Source organism: Macaca nemestrina, chromosome 16 (genome assembly GCF_043159975.1).
Source record: "Macaca nemestrina isolate mMacNem1 chromosome 16, mMacNem.hap1, whole genome shotgun sequence".
Classification (NCBI taxonomy): domain Eukaryota; kingdom Metazoa; phylum Chordata; class Mammalia; order Primates; family Cercopithecidae; genus Macaca; species Macaca nemestrina.
The window spans coordinates 3,904,113-3,910,347 of record NC_092140.1 but is presented as its reverse complement, the minus strand read 5'-3'; positions in this window follow the sequence as shown (position 1 = coordinate 3,910,347).

The window sequence follows — 6,235 nt, the reverse complement described above, 5'->3', positions numbered from 1 at the left end:
AAACATCCTTCACTTGAGTGGAATTGGCTACAGCCCCCACCCAGGGCATTTTTACAGTAGGAATCAGTGATTCAAAATGCAAGTCCCCCTTATACTAGTGATTCCACTTACAGAAATGTACATAATACTTGATCAAGGCTGCAGGTATATGTTGTACAATGTTCCCTGCAGCATTTTCTGAAGCTGGAAAAACAGTTGGAAGGAAGCTAAGTGTTCACATATAGATGTCTGTTAAAATTATTATAGAACATCCTCCTAAGCAGCACACAGTCTTTTAAAAGAATGAGGTAGACATATATTTGCTGACATGGAAAATGGTCTAAGTAATATTCCGTGAAGGCAGGCAGCAAATTGCAGAAGTAGAAGAGCATTTGAGTAAACATTTCTGGAAGGATGCTCACCGAAAAATATCCAGAGTGATAAGCTTGCAGGGACAAGGCAGGGATTCAGAAAGAAATGTTACTTTTCAGTTTGTGCCATTCAGTAACGTTTGAAACTTTGTCCACAAGCATACATACATTACTTTTATAATAAAAACTAACTTAAAACTTTTAAAAATTAAAACAATAAAACAGATATTGAAAGTATATTAACATACTGTTATATTTTAAAAGCTCTGAATTTTGAGAAATGTCTTGGCCTGAAAGGCCATTAAGGGTGAAAAGAGACTATTGAATATGATATTTTTAGCAGAATCCCTTGTTACGTGGGATACCCACTACTATTAGTTGGGATAGAAAGATAAATATTAATATAGTTCTCCCGGCTGGGTGCAGTGGCTCATGCCTGTGATCCCAGCACTTTGGGAGGCTGAGGCAGGCAGATTGCTTGAGTTCGAGACCAGCTTGGCCAACATGGTGAAACCTTGTCTCTACCAAAAATATAAAAAAAATAGCCAGGCATGGTGGCACATGCTTGTAATCCCAGCTACTTGAGGGGCTGAGGCATGAGAATCACTTGAACCTGGGAGGTGGAGGTTGCAGTGAGCAGAGATTGAGCCGCTGCACTCCAGCTTAGGTGACAGAGTAGACTCCGTCTCAAATGGAAGCCCCCCTTTAATATTCTGCATTATAATATTTACTAATATTTGCAGCACTTTGATTCACTATTGAAGGCACTGCTGAAGGCACTTCACTACTGAAGGAAGAGATCTGTCATAGTTACTGGCAATTTATTTTACCACCTTACCTTAAATTTTACATTATTGTTCCCTCTTAAAAATGATACCACCATCACAGTTCTTTCATTTTGCCAGATACGAACCTTTTATCCAAAGGGACTTTTGAAAATGATGTAGATTTTTCTTCTCTGCAAAGCATATTCAGACTATTTGGGAAGTTGTAGATTTCTCTGAGGTGGACCTAGTTCCTTACTCCTGGAGCTCACAGTCTATTCCTAAGCTAGCCAGTCCATGGCATTGCACGTCTTAATAAATAAGATTTCAAATGGTGACTGTGATTCTTCATAGGAATATAAGAAGAGCAATCTCCAGTCATTTTTTCCTGCATTTCCTGCTTGTAGTCACAGTTCAATCAATCTTCCAACCCACTACTTCCAGGCTTAGCTCATTAGTTAATTTCTTTCCTGGGCCTGGCACTTCTTTATTTCTTCTACTTCAATCCCCCAAAAGAGTTGAAGGTGGAATAAAGAAAAAATAGGAAAACTATCTCCACCAATGACCTGACTCACCTCTTATAAGAAATCAATTATAAAGTATTTTAGGCAATTAAAAATATAAAGCATTATTTTAGATGTGCCCATCAGCAGTGACTGGTTCGCAACATTTTATTGAGATTGAAGAGCCTGGAGAACACACCACGTAGAGCACATTAAAAGGCCCACCATCCTCTCCTGAGGGAGGAACAAATTCTCTGGAGAGGGGATTCCAGAATAATCCACTTACCCACCTCACTCCGGCTCCCAGGGTGACAGTCACTCACAGAAGCGGCAGAACATTCGCATAGCATCTGCTTTAAAGGTAGAAAATATCTCATAAAATAATTTTAATTATAGACTTAAGGAGGATTTTTTGTTGTTTTTTTTTTTTTCCTCCAGTGATTTGGAAAAATTAAAATACGTTTTTCAATTTGGCAAAGGTAACCTGGAAGTTCTCGGCATGTCATACAAGGTGTAGACAGTTTCATATTTGATGTTGTGTTTTCTTGGGAAGATACAGATGAGAAAGAAAGACCTGACAATGTGCTCCATGCCCAAACCGACAGGTTCAATGAAGCTCAGCGTCCACGCGCCCCAAGAGGAGTGTGGGTGTCCTCACAGTGTCCATTGATCGGAAACCCAAGGGAAATGGGGTGAGGATGAAACAGACTCTTCATAATTCCCCACAGCAAGAAAAAAAAAGTTTGTTACAATACGAAAATTAAATGAAATGGGCAGGTTTTTCACCACGTTAAAAGAGTACTAATAAAAGCCACGAGCACTTGTGTTAGAACTCGGCCGGCAACAGCTGTGTCCAGGCAAGCTCATCTCTTCGTGGCAGCACTCAGACTGTCTCCACCACCTGGCGTGTTGAGTTTGCACCCCCCAGTCCGTCCTTCAGTTTGGATCACGGTCCTTGGAGACTGCTCTCGTAGTCGCCAGAATTCTTCTGAAGCAATGGTGAAAGGACTCTGCGCGTGCCTTTCTGCCAGCAGCCTTTCAGGGCTTCGCCTCTCCAGCAGACCTTGGCTGTTTCTCTTCCCCTAATCCCTCCATTTCCTCCCAGCACTGCCTTTTCCCATCTGTGGTTCAGAATCCGTGGGTCTACAGAAAACTTCAGCAGAAGTCAAGGATGTAACTGGGTGTAAAAGACCCAGTCGAGTACCAGCCTGCCGTGATGGGTCAGGACAACTCCTGGGACAGAGGCAGCCTCTCCCCACACACAGCCCTCACTGCTCCTGCGCCTGGGCCAGCAGAAGTGGTGTTTCTGTGGGGGAGGGGGGTGGCCCGCAGTATACTATGCCCTGAGATGCTCCTACCCAAAAGTGTTTTAGAACAAATAATTGTGGGAAACATCGCATATCATGTCCACTATATTTATATACAAAGGTCCTGAGAAGTTCCGCGGGGAAAAAAGAAAGCAAACCTATCTTTCACTCCACTGTTCCTAAAGCTATTTGACCTCTGAAGTCTTTCGTAGGTAGTGCCTCTTAGCGTTCCTTCAGAACTGCTCTCAGTACATACATTTTAGGAATAATATTCTGTAAGATTCCATCGCAATGAAGCGATCTGCTACTTGCCAGAGCGAACCCGTGGGACAATAAAGAGCCCTCAAGGAGAAAGTTCAGATTATGGACATCTCAGCAACTCTCTTGCCCTCCATAGAGGCAAAATACCACCAAGTTAAGTCTCATCAAAACCCAGCCACCAACAGCTTACATTCCTAAGTCTGCAATAGCATCCACAGTGACAAAAGACGCCAGTTTTAGATCAAAAGTGTAGCAAAGCAATGGGGTTTTACCTTAACAAACAGTCATTAACAGCCTGTGAGGGGTGGGGTGCTGGAACCATTGCATGCTACAGTGTACTAGTTCATCAGGTGGCCCTCCAGATAACTGCTGGTCCATCTTGGTGATTTGGGATGTCTTGATTAAAGAAGTCAAGGAAAAGCAGAGTACACTAGGTATTTGCATGTAAGTGGGAAATAGCGCCTTCCAGAGGCAGCAGGCAGAAGGCTGTGGCCCCAGGAATTTTCTGGGGAAACAGGCAGTAACAACCGTATAATATGGAAAGATGACATCAAGCCCAAAACAATAGGGAATGTCTCTAGATACATATTCTGCACTTGGCCCTGTATAAAGGGCTTTACATTCATTTACCGGTTTATTACTCGCAATAATCCCATATGGTAGGTAAGATTATCTCCACTTTACAGATAAAGAGACTGAGGCAGCAGGAGGTGGGATGTCTTGCCCTTGGCCACACACAAGCAAGTGGTAAAGTGAGGCCGAAGCCAAGCCTGCTGACTCCGGAATCTGTGCCCTTTGCCCTGCACCAGGCTGCGTTCTGTGGCTTGTGTTAGTGAAAAGTCACAGACAGCAGATAGAGGTCAAGAGTTGGCATCGTGGAAAAGAGGCCCCGTCGATCCAGTGGAACCGCATTCTTTCTCCCTTCCCTCTGCTAAGGCAATGTGCACACAAAGACGAGTGCTCGTCATCGCCCCACTGAGTGTGGACATGAGGATGTCCCAGAAAGGGTGAGAAAGTCTGGGGCTGCCAAATCAGAGGCCAGGAGTGTCATGCCTGAGAAATCCCATAGTGGCGGAGGGTACCTGGGATGCCCCAGGAGCTGGGCCTTCCAGAGACCTTTGCACGGAGGCGTCCAGGGAAGGCCCAGCTGCTCTGAGAGCTGAGCAGGGAGCTCTCAACTCGAGCAGACCTCAGACCCACCTGAGGCCTCGGTTAAACCAGGTGTGGAGGCCCTGCCGGAGTTTCTGACTCAGGAGGTCAGGGCTCAGGCCTGAAAACGTGCACTTCCCACAAGGTCCCACGATGCCGACGCTGCTGGTCTGGGACCCGGCTTTGGGTTCTGTGGGTCGGGAGCATCTCTGGTGACTCGGCAGCCACTCCCCTTCTTCCCGTTTGCCTTGCTCACTCTGACCCCCACCCCACTCCATCCTCTCCTTCCATTTGATTTGCAATCACTACCCTTTATGGGCTCAGGGTAGATGCCATTTCCTGCGAAGACTTTTCTGACATCACAAATCTGGGTGTCTTGTAGAAGGGACCTTCTGTGCTGCCTGCTCTCCCCACAAGGTGTGGTCACATGCACCTTGGCCAAGAGGCCACACATTCTGGGAAGATGAGACATACTGAGCTATGCACGGCAGTCCCCCCTGACCTTGGCAGTGTCTGCCATGCATGATGAGTTCCATAAATATTTGCTGAATCAATGAGCAGATTGATCTATCTTGAGGTCATCCCTTGAGAAGAGGATGTCCGGGGATTCTGTCTGGAGTTTCTTATGGCTGTGAGTCTGTGGGCTTTCCAGCCTTGCTGCCACTGCTCCTTCCAAGTGCCAACAATCCCACCTCCCTCCCTGTGTTGCCCATTCAGAACTCACGACTCAGCCACACCCCCCACAGTGCAGGTACGGTGACCGTGGAATTGACTGCTGGGGAGTTGTGAGTATGAAGAGGAGCACTATTAATTCATTCAGGGGTGAAAGGCACACATTTGAACTGTGCTATCCCAGGAGACCCAGGACACAGGATCATCAGCCCAAGTGCGGAGCATTCCTGCAGGGCTGCCCTCCCGGCTCACAAGCCCTCTGCTGATGGCTTCTTCGGGACAGGTGTCCATCCTTGGTCCAGCCCGCAGTTGTCAGGCTGACAGAGCCAGCAGGTGTAAAGCATCCCAGCCCACAACTAGGCGAGGGTGTAGCATGGACTCGGAGGACCCTCAGCAGGTGTCCGCACAGCTGGCAGGCGTCCAGCAGCGGCTGCGTCTGTGCAATGCGTGCTGAGCTTGTTCACCGAGTGAGACCGCGTGGGCTCCATCCAGTTAAACTCCCTGGAGCGTGGGGAGAGGAGGGTCACGTCTGGGAAGGCAACATTCCTGAGGGACTCCTCTAGAAGGCGCCCCTGCTCTGAAGACGACAGTTTCTGGGTGCCGCCTGCAAATGAGCATTGGAGTAGCTGGGGGGCTACCCTCACAGGAGAAGGCTGGCCACGGCCGGAGGGGCTGAGGGCCTGTGGGAGCAGAGCACTGGCTGGCAAGGGGCGCTGGGGAGAGGAAGAAAATGGGCCTCTCCTCTTTGGCATGTTGTCTACCAGTTCCATGCCCAGAAATAGGGCAAAGAGTCTCTTGGTCTGTTTAGCTCCTCTTCTGCTGCACTGCGTGGCCTCTAACCCCAGATCCTAGCACTTAGGATTGGGCCATTCAACTGTGCATTAAAAAGAGCCTGGAGACCAAATCAACTTTTATTACCTTGTTTGTCTGGGAAAATCTGTTCCAAATTCCAAACATCAGACTTAAACATGAGCTGCGGTACACAACCCATTTGCAAATTGGAGCTGCCTGGACAAGACAGCACTAATCTGACCCCAGTGAAGAAAACAATCTGGCATAATCTGTGCCTACAGCAATGGGAATCACTAGTGTTATAAATAAAACAGGAACAAGAATTATTACTTGAAAGACTTTAGAGGAAAAAAATGTTCCTTTTTGAAAAACAACATCCCTCTGTGCAATGGTAAGAGGTACTTGCTTCTAACTGATCATTCAATGAGAAGCAAAAA